The sequence below is a fragment of the Falco biarmicus genome, chromosome 15 (assembly GCF_023638135.1).
Source record: "Falco biarmicus isolate bFalBia1 chromosome 15, bFalBia1.pri, whole genome shotgun sequence".
NCBI lineage: Eukaryota > Metazoa > Chordata > Aves > Falconiformes > Falconidae > Falco > Falco biarmicus.
Window position 1 is genome coordinate 5,110,336 of NC_079302.1, and position 15,244 is coordinate 5,125,579.

Sequence of the window (15,244 nt, forward strand, 5' to 3'; positions counted from 1 at the left end):
CATGGTGGGACTCGTGTTCTGGCAGAGGAACCCCACGGCAGCTTTTGGAGACGGTGCTGCTTCTTTTACAGCTTTTGTACAAGGCATCGGTGTGCGGGCTGGGTGGGGCTCAGGGCTCTGTGAGGAGAGGCAGGGCAGCTGCGAGCTGGACAGCGCCAGTTCCAGCAGGTTCCAGCAGGTTCTAGGCGGTTCCAGCTGGTTCTGCAGCTGCCTCACCAGAGGGCGCACCTGAGCTCATTAGCGCTGCTGGTGAGGACGGGGCAAAGCGCGGCCTGGGCGTGAGGCGTGAGGGGAAAGGTGTGAGCGGGAGCGAGCCGCGTGAACCCGGGGCGGAGGGGGAGCGGGAGGAAGGGCTCCATGCGCCGGAGCGGGATCCCCGCGGCTCCGGGAGGACCCCGCGCAGGAGCAGGTGGGTATGTCCCGAGGGGAGCTGCAGCCTGTGGAGGGGACTCGCGCGGGGGAGAAGTGTGAGGAGGAGGAGCCGCAGAGGAGCCATTAGGTACCGGCTGTGACCCCCCTTCCCCAGGCCCCCGCTCCCGGAGGGGAGGCAGAGGAGCTGGGCATGAAGGAGTGAAGCTGGGCCTGGGCAAAAGCACGGGGAGGGAAGGCTTGGGTTTAATTTTGTCTTTTTCTCACCCTCCGAATCTATTTTAATTGGTGATTAATTAATTTTCTCGAAGTCAATTCTGTTTGGCATGTGACGGTAATTGGTAAGCGATCTCCCTGTCTTTATCTTGACCCACGATATTTTTCATCGTGTTTTCTCCCCTGGTCTTGCTGAGGTGGGAGAGTGAGAGAGCGGCCGGGTGGGCGGCTGGGTGCACCCCAAGGTCAACTCACTGCTACTTCCTTTCTGAAAAGGTTCAGAATATACATACAATAACCTGATGTGTAAAACTCAAGGTAATCAACATATTAATGTGGTTGAAATGAAGGTTTTGATGCACTTTGATTAAAACCTATGTGAGGGAAGAGCTTGTATGAGGCACAGCAGACATTTCCTTAATTTAACAAGCAAAGTCAAGATAAGATCCAGTTAACTTTGTTTAAACCATAGTGACTTATTCTAATTGAAGATCTGGCCCTATAGGTCAGTGGAAAAATAACTGGCCTGTGTTGACTTTGAGCCAAAATACAGTAACATAGCAACTGAAAGCAGGATGTGACCCAGTGGCGACAATCACAGCCAGCAGAAATTCAGGTCAGGCTTCAGGTGCTAAAATTTCACACAGAAAGTAAGCAGATATTGGGATGATTTGCGGAGAGCTATAGAAGATTTTTCATATTTCATTTTATTATCTTTCTAAAAAATTGTTATAATTCGTACCACAAGATATGATCAGGGTGCAGGAGCTACCAGCTGACATACTTTGACCTGGATTATACTGGAAGTCACATAGATAAATGTAGTATTCCCTTCTGGTATAAAAATTCCATGAGGCTGAATGAGATCACAGCCTGCAATGATAGCATTCGCTGTCTCCTAGCTCCACAGATGATTAGAAACAGAATTATAGCATGGTGATTTCATGTCAGAGGACAATGCTTTATTACTGTTTGATTTACTTAGTAATATAAGTACATTGAATCAGAGCAGGGGAAACTGCTTTAGAATTAATTTTTTCATTAGCTCAGTTATTTTTGTTTTGTTCTGTCTTTCTAGTGACCTTCATCTGAGTCTAAGGGATCCTATAAAACAGGAATGTGACGGGTTTCTTTAAGTTATGATTCTTCCTAATATAACACTAGTGAAACAGCAATCTGCCAAGGGGACAAAGGATATTCAAGGGACTTGACAACAAACTGATGACCTAGATATTAACATGGAATAGATTATTTTTATAATTTTCATGAAGATGATAATAGCTACTGTTGATTACTAGGTGGCTATTGTTGATTCACATTCATGTACTCGAGTGGGAATTTATACCATTTAATTTTCCCATGTATAAGGTAAATCTGGTCTAATTTAGGAATATAGGTTCTCTCTACAGTCCAGTGGAAAGACTTAAACTTCTCCAAAGATATCATCCCGTCATAAGTATCCACCATAAGTTAGGTGGGCTAACATAACTTCTAAAAAGAGCTGTATTACTACATATTATTAGAGGTATTCCAGATAGGTGCCTAACTTGTAGACTCCAACAGAAAAAATGTTCTGTGCTGGCATGAGCAGCCCTGTCTCTCTGCCTGTGGTTTCTCATTCCATGCTGCCCTTTCAGAAACGCCAGCTGTTTGTGGAGCTATGACGGGAAGTGCTGGGGAACTGTTCTACTCCCTGCTGCAAGGGCATGACAGGAGAATGGTGAGATAGGGGGGAATAATTAGAGCAAGAAGACAAGTAGGCGGGTGTTGCTGCCCAGGAAATCTTTAACTTTCCATTAAGGATAATTCAGTGTTTTTCATGGGCACTTACATTCACATAAAAATAATTGCTATTGTATGGTTTCTGTCAAAATAACCCCCGCATACCCCACCCTCAAAGGTAACACTTGTATTCCATGCAGCAATATGACATACCACATCTTCAGTGAATGCATTGCCCTTGGGTACACCAGAGGTTAGTTAAGCGGTGTTTCTGGATGTTTGATTACCATGTTGAGTTAATTAATGGGCTGCATGCGATCTCTATTAATTAGACCATGCTCAAGCCTTGATAAAGTGTATGTCCTTATAGTACAGCATAATAGTTTCACAAATCCCCTACAAACTGTGGTTAATTACAAGCTCATCATGATTTCAGGATTTAGGGGAAGAAAAAAAATGATAAGTTTTTTTTTTAATGGTTGTAAAATGGCTCTAAGAAAAATATTCCATGAAGTGAAAGTAAGGATGCTTTTTTGAAGATAATTTGGTAGAAAGAAACAACTTTTCTTTTAGAAAGACAGTTTGACAGCTTTCCTCTAACTACATCATCTGTGGGAGGAACAAGCTTAGGAAGGAAAAAAAGACAGGGGGTACACATTGCTTCCGTGGAGGGGGGGAAAGAGAGTAACCTATAGTTAATATTTCTTTGAATTTGATAGTCAGCTCTCCTCAGCAGTGTGAACTCCCCTTTCCAAATGCTGTGAGAGCACACCTACCACTTCTCACATCACAACGTCCCACCACAGAAAACTTTTGCTTCACTCCTGCAATTGAGATTTCATCCCAGTTGTCCTGGTTTTCAACCCGTTTGACTGTTACGCTCTTATGAATGCTCAGAGGCAAAGACATATGACCAAATTTGGTAGCAGGGCCGTACTGCCTACACTCTTCCGGCAGAAGATCACATATATAGGCTTTGGAAGACAGATACTGCTTCTCTGCCAACTCTGAAGGGTCAAATTCAAGAGTATTTAAGGAAATTAAATAGACCTAATTGATGACTGCCTGCAGTAGGCAGCCAGTAGCTGCCAGGCAATTTGTGTGTACAATTCTAATGCACCACTGACACATTTCTAAAAATATACCTTAAAAAAAGAACAGTTAATTAACTTTTCACTGACAGTGTGTATTCCTTTATTTTTATGTACCTACCATTTGAGCTGTCATGCAGGATAATCAGTTCAATCTCCAGGTTCATGCCAGTTTGACTTTTGAATTTGTGCACTCTCACAAAGTCCTTATGATTGGTGTGGGGTCCAAAGAGCATCTTCCCAGTGAACATAATTATGTTGCATCTATAGAAACTTCTACATTTTTTCTGTTTCTATTGATCTACACCCTGCAGTTCTTTGCCCTTATTCTAGCACGGCTGCCTTTACAGTCTATGAGAGTTTAGAAGGACTTTGTTCCACTGGGTTCCATAAAATGAATAACAGGTAATACTAAATATAATAGTAAATATTTTTATTACATACATATATGCATATTATATACAATATTTAATAAAATTAAAATTTGATGAGCTATGTGGAACTGACTGTGTTTAAATTACAGTTTTGCTCTTTCCTCAGTTATCTGAAGAACAGTCCTTCTGCAACTTTAATCATTGCGTGTTTACACCATTTTGCTGCAGCATCATTTGACCTCTTCAACTATTCCTCTCCATAGCATGAAGGCCAATGTAATGGTAAGCTCAAATATAAATTTTAAAATATTTTCAAAGCAGATTAGAGAGTTATTGTCTATCCAAGTCATTTTGCAGGACATGAAAAGCAATCAGCTTCATTTTAGGAGTGCTGTTTCACTTACTAAGTGCCTTGATTAAAATAGATGCAACTCTGGCTAATTTTAAAATGGTGGCTGATCATAACCCTTTTAATCTAAGACCACATTTAAAATTACTATGAAAATGTAATAGTTGCTGGGGAAAAAATAACATGTGCTACGTAGACAAAGCACCTGTCTAGGTAGACAAACAGCTTTCAAAAAGAAAAAGAGGAGAAACCCAGGAAAAAATGCGCAGAAAAAAGGAACAACAAGAAAACACCTCACCTCAGCAGGAGCTGAGATTACTCAATATTTCTTATAACAAAGCAGGAAGAATGATTCTCAGCACTGTTGAATCAAACCGTCATAAAAGAAGTTTTAGTACATTGTAAAGGCCAGATAAACTTTTCCATTTCCCTGTAGAAACAAGCGACAGTATTGCAACACAACAGATTTCTCCTGCTTTGATTTCCTTTTCCTAAACTTAACTGGAGTGTGGCCAGCGGCAGGACATATACCTCAGTAAACTACCTGCTCACAAAAGACGGAGGACTGTACTGCTCTGTACACCCAGCTTCAGCGCAGATTTTGTCACCTTTTCCCGTACTAGACGGGTGGCAACGAACAACAGAGGTTTAGTGTTCACCTGTGCCTTGCAGCAGAAGGACGGACGTCAAATGCGAGATGGATGTTGCTGCTGGGTTAATTTTGAGGAGGCTGACGGCAGGTGAGCGCGGTGCGGGGGAGCACGCAGCGGCGCTTCCCGGTAGATGGCTCTGTCACACACCAGACAGCCCTGCAGCTCCGGCACCTCTCCCCGGTGAACCTGCCTTATGTCTCAAGCAAACCTTTTCAAAAAAACCAGATGCACAGATCTGTGCCTTTTCGTCTGGGCACCAGTGTCAAGCGTAGGTGTCTTCTTTATTATTACTAGTTTCCCTCCTGATCATAACATGTAATTATGAAACTACCATGACAACAGAAACTTTCACAGTTAAACCCCGGGACACGCTAAACCAGCACTTGGTAAGCTGAGCGAGGACTAAGAGCTGATGTAGACAGTTCTACTGAATTATTGGTTGCACATTTATTCAAATAAAATTTAACAAGGCCAATTAAAGCCTTTTGTTTAACGCATGGTTACTTCACAAATGGTATTTCCAATTTCAGAATTTTTGTTGTTTTGATTTTTGCAAAAAGCACAATATGGGATTGATGAGTCTTGTTATTTTGCCTATAAAGAGAGGTCTTAAATGCTTACAAATGCCTGCCAAGTGCAGCCATTCAGTTCTACACCACAGAACTAGACGAGTTTTGCTTGAGTTATAAAATGCATTAATTTAAGATTATACCCCTGTATGCTGTGGAACATATGTCGGTACAGCACAAAGCTGACAATTTGTCAGGCCCTTCTCCAAGGCCTTTTCATGAAGAATGAGATCCCATTTGGATCAATTACAAGTGAATAGACATTATACACTCAAAACCATGCCTTTGTTGCTTAACAGTGAAAAATATTGTTGGTATAATTATTTTTGTGCAGTCCTCTTGCCCTGTGGCATCAGTCCAAATGTGATTCCAACTCTACCTGGCTCTAAACCAAGACCACTCCACATAAGGCCCTCAGGATCCTAATTCTCTCATTCAACTAACTATGACCAGTGTCTGTGTGGTTTTGGTTCAACATACAATGGTACATGCAGGGAAATCCAAACATTTTTCCACTTCTCAGTGGCCTTCTGCAAAAATTGGTACAAATCTCTTGTATGATATAAGTTATTCATAGATTTCTCCTATGTTCAATGGAATTTTAAGTGCTATCTTTCTGAATGTCTTCACTTTGCCCCCTGACATTTTTAGAGCTGTTATATCATGCTGATGTTTAACTCCTGATACATCTGTTGCATTACACACAAGCAGCCATGCATGCAAATAAAGTAGGTCCCCAAAACACCTTTATTAACTGAGGCACCAGTCCATTTTGAGTAGCACATGATTTAGAAGGGAGATGGAGCATCTGACAATTAAGCGGAGAGCGGGAGAAATGGGTTTGTTTAGCCTGGAGAGGAGAAGGCTAAGGGAATTTCAGCCTTCCAATACATAAAGGAGGATTATAAACAAGTCAGTATCTATTCTTCTCAGAAGTGCCCAACAGAACAGCAAGACATAATTACAAATTTTAACATGAAAATTTCAACCATGAAAATTTCCAACTAGATATGAGGAAAAGGCTCTTTGCAGTTTTTAAGCACTGGGATAGGGGCCAAAAGAGTCAAAAAGAGAGGGGCCAGTATTTCTATTTTGGATATTTTCAGAATTTGACTGGACAAGGCCCTTGGCAACCTTATACAACCCCAGAGCCAACCCTGCTTGGAACAGGAGCTTGGATTAGATGACCTCCTGAGGTCCCTTCCATAGAATTTCTGTACAATTCTATGACTAACATCTCTCCTGTTTTGTTTTGGTGGTTTTTTCCCCCCCCACTTCACCTCATAAGGAAGGGGTACATAATGTATTTTTCTAGAAGTTTTGGGTGAAGAAAGCTGGGACCTGGGACCAAAGTCCTTGGATTAGAAGGACCTGGAATTTGTGATACCCTTTAGATCTTTTGGAGGGAGGAGGAAGGGAGACAAAATCTAGGTGTGGCTCTTGGGACAGTTCATTGTTCTACAAAGAAAGATGTGTGTTACGATTATAAAAATTTTCTTTATGCCAGAGAAACAATGATATTTACCTGTGGTGCTCATTCTCATGTTCTCATGCTGGAGACCTGCTATTGAATGTATTGTAGGTACTTCCAGTCCAACAAGAATCCATTCTTGCTTCCTAGAATCCTCAAACCCTTATCCATACTTTTACTTCTCAAAATTGGGTGGAAAATAAGTCTGATGTCTTATGCCAGACCATAATACTGAGCTGAGGAGTATGGTTTTCTGTGTCAACTGAAGTATGGTGACAGGTTCCTTCTGTTCCTGTCCTAGCAAGATTAACGCAGGACCCCTCATATGGTGCAATTTAACAAATGAGTCTTTGACTAAAGCTAAGGCTAACAGGCCCCTGATTCAGGAATGTGTCCTGCACTTTGGCATATGTAACAGATCCCACAGAGTTTCTCTGATGTTTTCTGAAAAGTTGGAGAGAGGTGGAGTTGGGCACTGTAGTCACTGGAAAACCAGAGCTTTGGAGATTTATGCTTCAGTATACAGCTTTAGAGGACATTGAGGAGGTACTTTTTACATTTACCTGCAACCCATTGCAGCAACATGGAGGATACTTTCTCTCTTACCAGACATTAGGAACAGATAATCAAGTCCAAGATTTTCTCAGAAATAACTTGCAAGAAATAAGCTTCTCATGCTATGTAACATAAACAATTGCTAAAATATGCAGATCAGGAAAACTAATGATGTGTAATACTATAATGTTTCAAATGTCTTAATTTAGTTTATAGGCACTCGAAAAAAGGAAAAAACAACAAACCACCTCTTAAGGAGCCAAGCATCAATAATGTGAGCCTGTGCTAGCTGAGTAATTACCTCTCAGTGCTGAATTCTTAAATATTAATTTGCTATATACTATTCATCACATGCAACACTGTAATCTGTGAAGGCAAGGCAAAATCAAGGCTCAAAGTATAAGGAGAGAGTAGCTTTTTCAGCCAAGGTTCAGAGTTGCCAGTTCTTCAGACTTACATCTCCCCTACCACTTGATAGGCATGCATGTAACAGTTTCCAGTGCCTGTTTTCATGGCAAGTACAAATACCGAGATGACATCACAACCTACTCTTCAAAGCACTGCTGTAGCTTAGTTGCAGAAACCAGCTTGGTGTGGTGGTTTGCAGGGAGAAGGTGTGAATGTCTGAGACTTTTACAAGTTTACCAGTTTGCTCTTAAATTACTGCAGCATCACTTTTATTCCTTGTGAGGTGGCCAAAGAAATACTCATGGGTTTATTTTTGTGCTTAGCAAAGAAGTGCAGTTCCTATTGTTAGTGGGGTCAGTGAATATCTTTGCAGAACAACTTCTATGTAATCAAATCAGGGTATATTTGCATTGCAAAGTGCAGCATAGTAAAGATACCCAAGCTAAGCTCAAACAAATGAGGTCAGACACTAAAGGCACTTCAGCTGCAGTAGTGTACAACATCCCCAACTAATTGTCTCATAGACTGTAAGGAAAAAACCCCAATTATTTAACTTTGAATCCTGAAATGTCATATTTACAATGGTTCTAACATTGTATTTCATGCTTTTTCACTAAGAAAACTACACTTCATGGACTTCAGCTCTTCCTTGTCTTGTGAGAGGCAATCTGTATCTAAGACAGGTAAACAGAAGGGAAAATTGATGTATTTCATATGCCCTGAAAATAAATAAAATTGATTTTGAGAGTTTTCTCCTAGTTGGGCAGGCTGTATTAGTTGGGTAGGCAGTCTTTTAATGCAAAGGTACATTCTGCTGCTATGGTTATGGTCATGCTGTAGTCACGCTTTTGTATGGTTATGCTGTGGTCACTATTGCTAGCTGTGGTAATCACTAGGATAACAGATTTCTGACTTGAGAGAGAGGGAAACTTCAGCCCTGATAGAAGTCTCTAGTTCTGCTATTGAAAAGGTTGCTACAAGTATGTCAGTGTGCCTAATAGACAATGCCAATGAACACTGGAGTGGAAAAAAATAGAATATTCTGGTTTTACTACTTATTTGGTGTAGGATTCTTCATAAGGGATTTCAACCACTTGGGGCATCAAGGGTCTAATAAAAGTGGCAAGTCTCCACAGAGCCTGTGAAGTTATAATACTTAGTGACAGAAATACGAATAAAACTAACTCCTTTTTAATTGTTCTTCATGTTAAAATGTGTTCATTTAATAGGAGAGATCCATCAGGGTGGGTGTTTTCCTTCATTTGGAAAGCAGTGGACACCCAAAATCATACAGATGGAATGTTTGTTCCTTTCTTCTCTTCCACAATGGTTTATTCAGTAGTAGAATAAGGATAATTCCACTTACAGTCTCACAGGAGTGCTGTGGAGGCAGGAGTTTCCCAAGGTCATTCACAAATTTCCTGCAGAGTTTTACACTGGGTCTATAAGCCAAGATATCAGTCCATGGGTGGGTATCACGTGTTTGCAACTGTCTGAAAGTCTATGGCTTTCTTCCCCTTCAGTGTATTATGAACTTGAGGGTTTTTTTATCTTATGAGAAGACAAAACTCTAGGTAAAATCTGCTGGGAAATATACATCTTCATGGACTCAGTTTTAACATCTGTAAACTTTCAGCCAAAAATCAGAACATGTTTGTTCACCTTTGCTTGTGCATTCCCTGGCTGCTCACACTTCCTTTCACAGCCTTCGTCATCCTGAGCCAGTGAGAGTATCCCAAGAGCATGTGTGGGTGTGTGCCACAAATCCGTACTGTTATTAAGGAGCAGCTAGTGTAGAAGTAATCATGTTCTAGTTTGTCAGTTCCTCAAGGAGCAAAGCCTCTTGGGAATGAAGATTGGAAAATGAGATGGGATACTCAGACCTGATCTTCCACCAGCTGACCAGAAAGAGACACACAATGGGCTCCTTGGACTGATCCTTCAGGGAAGCACATTTTCCAATCCTGCATCATCCAGTTTAGAAGTTGTTTACCTCTTTTAACATACAATTTTTAAATGATACTTAATCACACCAAAGAGCTTTCTTTTCCTCAGACAAATTATGTATTTACATACAATTCTCTAATTGCTTACAACATGTTGTCTTCCAAATGTAACACCTGCTTGGGGATGCTGCTAATTTAGATATAACAAGATAAACAGTAGAATTTTGCATTTTATAAGGCAGGAGAAAAGCAATTTTAAAAATATAATTAATTAAGATTACATAATAATAGGGATAAAAATAATGTTGTTTTCATATTTCATAGCAGTTTCTACAGAAAATTATTTGTTTTCCTGTTGATTAGAGGGCATATTTCTAGGAAAACTTGGCCTCATTATATGGCAGAAATGAAAAGAAAAATCACGCCTCCTATTTAGAATTAGGATATTTTAAAGACACGCAGCTTTACAGGTAAAAAAGAGCATAGTATTTGGCATATACAACTCAAGGAGGAAGAACCCTTATTCTGAGAAATTGGCTGCAGTTCAGTGCAGGTGCATTACCTGTCTGCAGAGTGGCATCTGCACTTCAGAATCCTTCTTCAGAGGTAAGATTTTGTCCCAGGCTTTGCAAAGGCACTGCATAAATTTGCTTGTTTAGGGCTGGCAGGGTCTTTGCATCCTGCTGCAGTGCTCTTGTAGATGCAGACATCTATGTATGAGTCTTTGCTGAGTGACAATATTGTGATAATTCCCTCAGCATATGCTTGATTTCTGCGTCTGGCACTGTCACTTTGCATCCTGCTGTCTTTATTGTTGCCACTATGCCCACCAGAGCTAAGACGGAACATACTGTGTTTTCTCTGACTCCTCTTTTTGTTTTCTTTCACTTTCCTGGGTCTTACTGCAAAGACCTCTCCAAAACCTTTTTCTTCCATTTGCGGCCACCTGCACAGTACACTGAGAGTAAACATTCTTTGACCATGGAGGCTTCAAAGGCAAAGTTAGGTAATTGTTGATAGGCAGAGCTGAACCTGTCCTAGTGGAAGTCTTGCCCTTCCTAGTTGCTTCCTTTATTGTCAGAAATGAGTTTCTGTTACATTTAGTCTGCTTGTCTTGTTCTGCTCTGCACATCATAAACTAAAAGACCGATTTGGTTGTGGCTGCAAAATGTTGATTGAGATGAAGCACAAGGAAATTACCTGGGCTGAGAAAAGCATTCTGATTTTCATTAACCATCTTTTGAATATTGTCTGAGACCATTCATAGAAAATAACTGTATAGGGATGTTGTGTAATTTTTTTATGCCTACCACTCAGTGTCATTTACTGATTTTTCTTCTTCTTAGGACATAGCTTTTCTTTTCTGAAGATCTAGAAGTGCATCAGAAATTGCTGCTTTCTCAAACTCATATGTAGTTAAATGTAGTTTGTCTCCTTTTTAAAAATGGAGGGAAAATAGAATACCTCCTTTGTCCACTGTATCCAAGCAGATGGGTCCTTGCCTCACAGCTTGGGTTTTGCTTCATTCAATGACTTTCTGAGTTGCAGCAAAACCAGTTCCCTATGGTTCCAGAATTTTTTTTCATTTTCCTCTGTGGCCTGATTATCTGTTCTTCACATTTTTATCATGAGCCACAGGTTCTTGGCTGTGCTGCAGATCTCCTGCCTACTATCCTTGAAACCCTGAAGAATTCTCAGCTGCCCATCAGAATCCATTTACGTCCATTCCCTCCCACCCCCCCATACGTCACCTGAGTTGTTTTTAAAAGGAATATAACACAACGTGATAACCAAACAGATCAGTCACAGAAAGGGGTTTAACTGACCTTTGTGGACTCACATGCAAGGCTGAACCAGAACTCAGATCCTGTCCATGCTTTTAACATTTGATTTTGCTATGGAGCATTTCTGCTTCTGTAAAGATGGCTCTATTAAATTTAGTGCAGTGTCTTTGATAACTGCTGTGACAAATTGTAGTTATGCCACACAATGGCTCTGATTTCTGTTGCCTGCGAATATTTACGGAATTGTATAAAGTCACTTTGGATTTTTTTTTTCCTCTTGAGGAACATATTTCATTTTACATCCGTGTCATACTAAATCCTAAATGAGCATATATAGAAGGGACAGGAGGGGTGTGTGAAGTAATAGAGTCTTTTCCTTCATACTCGAAGTCCATTCTGTGCTGTAAGTAAGCAAATAGCTCTGCCACCTGCATCCATTTGCAAGCCAAAATGAAATGAGCTGATGTTCTTTATTCTATTCCAAGCATACAGGTGTCCACTGTATGAAAAGTGTTATTGCCATTGGCATCATTGTTAATAGTGTCAGCACAGGAACCAAATGGCTCTGTTTGGAAACTGCCCTTTACACTGAACTGGGGCATTCTGGCTGGCAGTACGGGTGAGTTTTGTCACAAAGCTGTACCTCGTTAGCAAGGTAACAGGATTTCAGTCTTTAATGGTTGTAGTCCAACATTGGCACCAGAATATGAATCAAAGTTCCTTAAATCACTGTGGTCTGTTTATTGAATGCAAAGACCCATATACAAGGTCTTGAAGTCCTTTTTGGAAAGGATATAAAGCTTAAATTGCAAGGCAGACCAAACTCCCTCTGTCCTCACACATTCTCTTGTCTCTGATAGCGTTGTTACCCCTATTAGAATCATAGGACAGTTTGGATTGGAAGGGGCCTTCAAACGTCATCTAGTGCAGTCCCTCTGCAATAAGCAGGGACATCTTCAACTTGATCAGGTTGCTCAGAGCCCCATCCAACGTGACCTTGAAAGATTCCAGGGATGGGGCGCCTACTACTTCTCTGGGCAACCTGTGCCAGTCTTTCACTACTCTCATTTCTTCCTTATTATCTAGTCAGCAGAACCTGTTGGAATTTTGCTGTGGCAAAGATGTAGTGCCAAATCTTGTTGAAACAAAAACTTCTCATGGAAATATATTTGCTAGTTTTGAGCGGAAGGATGTCTCAAATCTAAGGTAGAATTTCATCAGTGTATCAGTCTAGTCACAAAAGGAAACATGGCAGTGACCAGGGTACTTCTTTGCCTGCTTCCACCCATCAGTCAGAATTCCTCTGACTGAGGGCAGGAAGGTACCATGCTGACACAGAACACAAAGCGTTATTCATGTGTGTTCAATTCATAAGCATATTCACATACTAAAACAACCTGCCTTGCCTCCTTTTTGTTGTATCCAAGAATCTAAACATTTTCAAAATTTGAAGCATTTTCAAAGGGCAATGAATCTTTTCTTCTCAGCATTAATTTATAATTCCTGCCCCCTGCCCTACCCCACCCCAAAAATCTTAGACTTTTTTACTACTGTCACTGTTTGTTTTTTTCTAAACATAAGGGTAGCTACTGAGTTCAGCTCTGGAAGCCAGATTTTTAGAAGTCTTATTCTCATAACTCTTCTAATACTGTTATTAAATCTGGTGAAAGATGACTATAATTTCAGCTGCCATGTCAAAGTATTGGCTATTTTAGTCTTATCATTGGCTTCTGAGCAACATCAAGGGGCCAATACAGACTTTGAAAGAACCATCAATTGAGAATCCCCTCCACGTGAATTCTGGTCCAGTTCAGAGGTGAGCGTGAGAGAGCAGGAAAGTAAAGGCTGTGCAATGGCAAGGGAGTCAGCAAAATAAGAAAGCCTGGCTGAAGCAAGAGGGGAAAACATAACAGTGATGCAAATCAAAGCATATAGGCGGGTGAAAACCACACATTGAGGCAGTCAAGTTAATAGGGACTTAGAAAAATCATGTTATCATTTGGTTGGAAACCCCATCAAATGTACTTGGCAGAAGAAATTTATTTAGATATAACTTCAGAAAATCCCATAAAGGATCCATTCTGACATGTGAACACTTTGCATTATCTACGAACACACAGGTGGCTTCTGGATGCAACATGCTGCATAACAGATGCCTTTGCCTGTGTCTCAGGAGCCACTCTGCATTCATTTTGAGCCAAAACACTTCGATAATGCAAAAGAATTGGGAAAGGCTGCTTGTCTGATGCTTGTGTGGTGAAGCTAGCATTTAAAACAGAAAATCTGGATTGTTTTCATTGGTCATTAGAGGATAGTTTAACTAGCTTACTGCTTACTGCTTTTATTCCCATAAAACTACTTAAAATAATTGGGGAGACTGAACCATTGCAAAATAACCCCTGCTTATATGTGTGTATATTAACATCACTGTCCAATTTGGTCTTTGGTACAAATTTCATTAGCACAGAATGCATAAACACAAGTCTCAAATAGCAATCAATACGTCACTAATATGCCATAAAGTGCTACATCATACATTTACATAAATGTTTAAAACTTCTGCTTTGCTAATGCATGCAAACTTGGTGCAGTGCAGATATCAATGCTGCACACATGGCATTTATTAGCACTGACTTCGGTGTTACTGAAGTTCACAGACAGGGCTCAAGAAACTGCAGCAATTAAATCAAAACTCTTTCCTGCAATGAGGGAGTTCTAGCCAAAGAAAGGCAGATTGGTTTTTCTTCTTTTTAGTGATTGCGCTGATTGTGTCAACCTCCTTGTCAGCTGTATCTGTGTCTGGGCTCTAAGACATCTAGGGTTTAGTTACTTGCAACAATTCTTTTGGAAGAACAATTCTGTTGTTACTTCAGTGATTTAAATGTGTAGGGGCAATGACTGTTGTGCTGCTAGCCCACAGAGACATCTGTAACTTAAACTTTCCCATATATATTATGGCAATATTATGATGATTATTCTGGCCTCATGGTCCTGAACTTTGGGTGACACAGGTGGGAAGAGATCATGTGGGACATGATCAAAGCCATGTACCCAGAACTACAGTTCTGTGCACCTATTTCAACAGGATTTGGATTAGTTCCTCAAAAAAAAAAGTTTATCCATCTGTACGCAGTCTCCATTTCCCAAAATTCACAGCACCTCTCTGACGTACTTGTAAACACTTCGATATTTTCATTGCTATGCTACTGCTTCTCCTGTCTTTTGCAGAAATACATTCTTATTTCCTCTTTCTGGAGGGATGTTTGCTTATCTCCTTTCAGCTGCCTTGGCCTTCAGGAAATTGAAACAGAAAGGCTAAGACCCCCTGCAAGAAATTTTGTTTCACAATGCTACAGTACTCTTTATTGTCGAATGATGAATACCAATTTAATTATACTTGGGAGTCCTGCCTGTGTTTTCTTTTGTTAAGTCAGAAATGTGGAAATGAGTTTCAGCTACTGTTAAAAAATTGCTACAATACTACTGTAAAATACAGGATTTCCACTGTATCTGGCTTGTTCTACAGCCCTTCTAAATTGAACTCAATTAGGCTGCATGTCTCTTTTATTGTGGAAGATACAGAACTGCTACAGTCACATGTGGGATGTGGTAATGCATTAAATCAGGAGATTTGTCAATATCTCTAAACCATGTCCTAAGGTGCCCTTTGCTGAGGCTCCTTTCAAACTAGTGTGAAGGATTGCAGGTATAATAAATACATCTTTATCTATATCTAA

The 15,244-nt window shown here is 40.5% G+C and overlaps 1 long non-coding RNA gene across 1 annotated transcript in view; it reads left to right on the forward strand.

Moving 5' to 3' along the window:
- The window catches only part of LOC130159175 (uncharacterized), a 153,687-nt gene that overhangs the window by 22,261 nt on the left and 116,182 nt on the right, over positions 1–15,244 (forward strand). Inside the window, exon 2 of the long non-coding RNA XR_008825647.1 lies at positions 3,939–4,054. This is a non-coding gene — a long non-coding RNA (uncharacterized LOC130159175). The remainder of the gene's footprint in view (positions 1–3,938; positions 4,055–15,244) is intronic.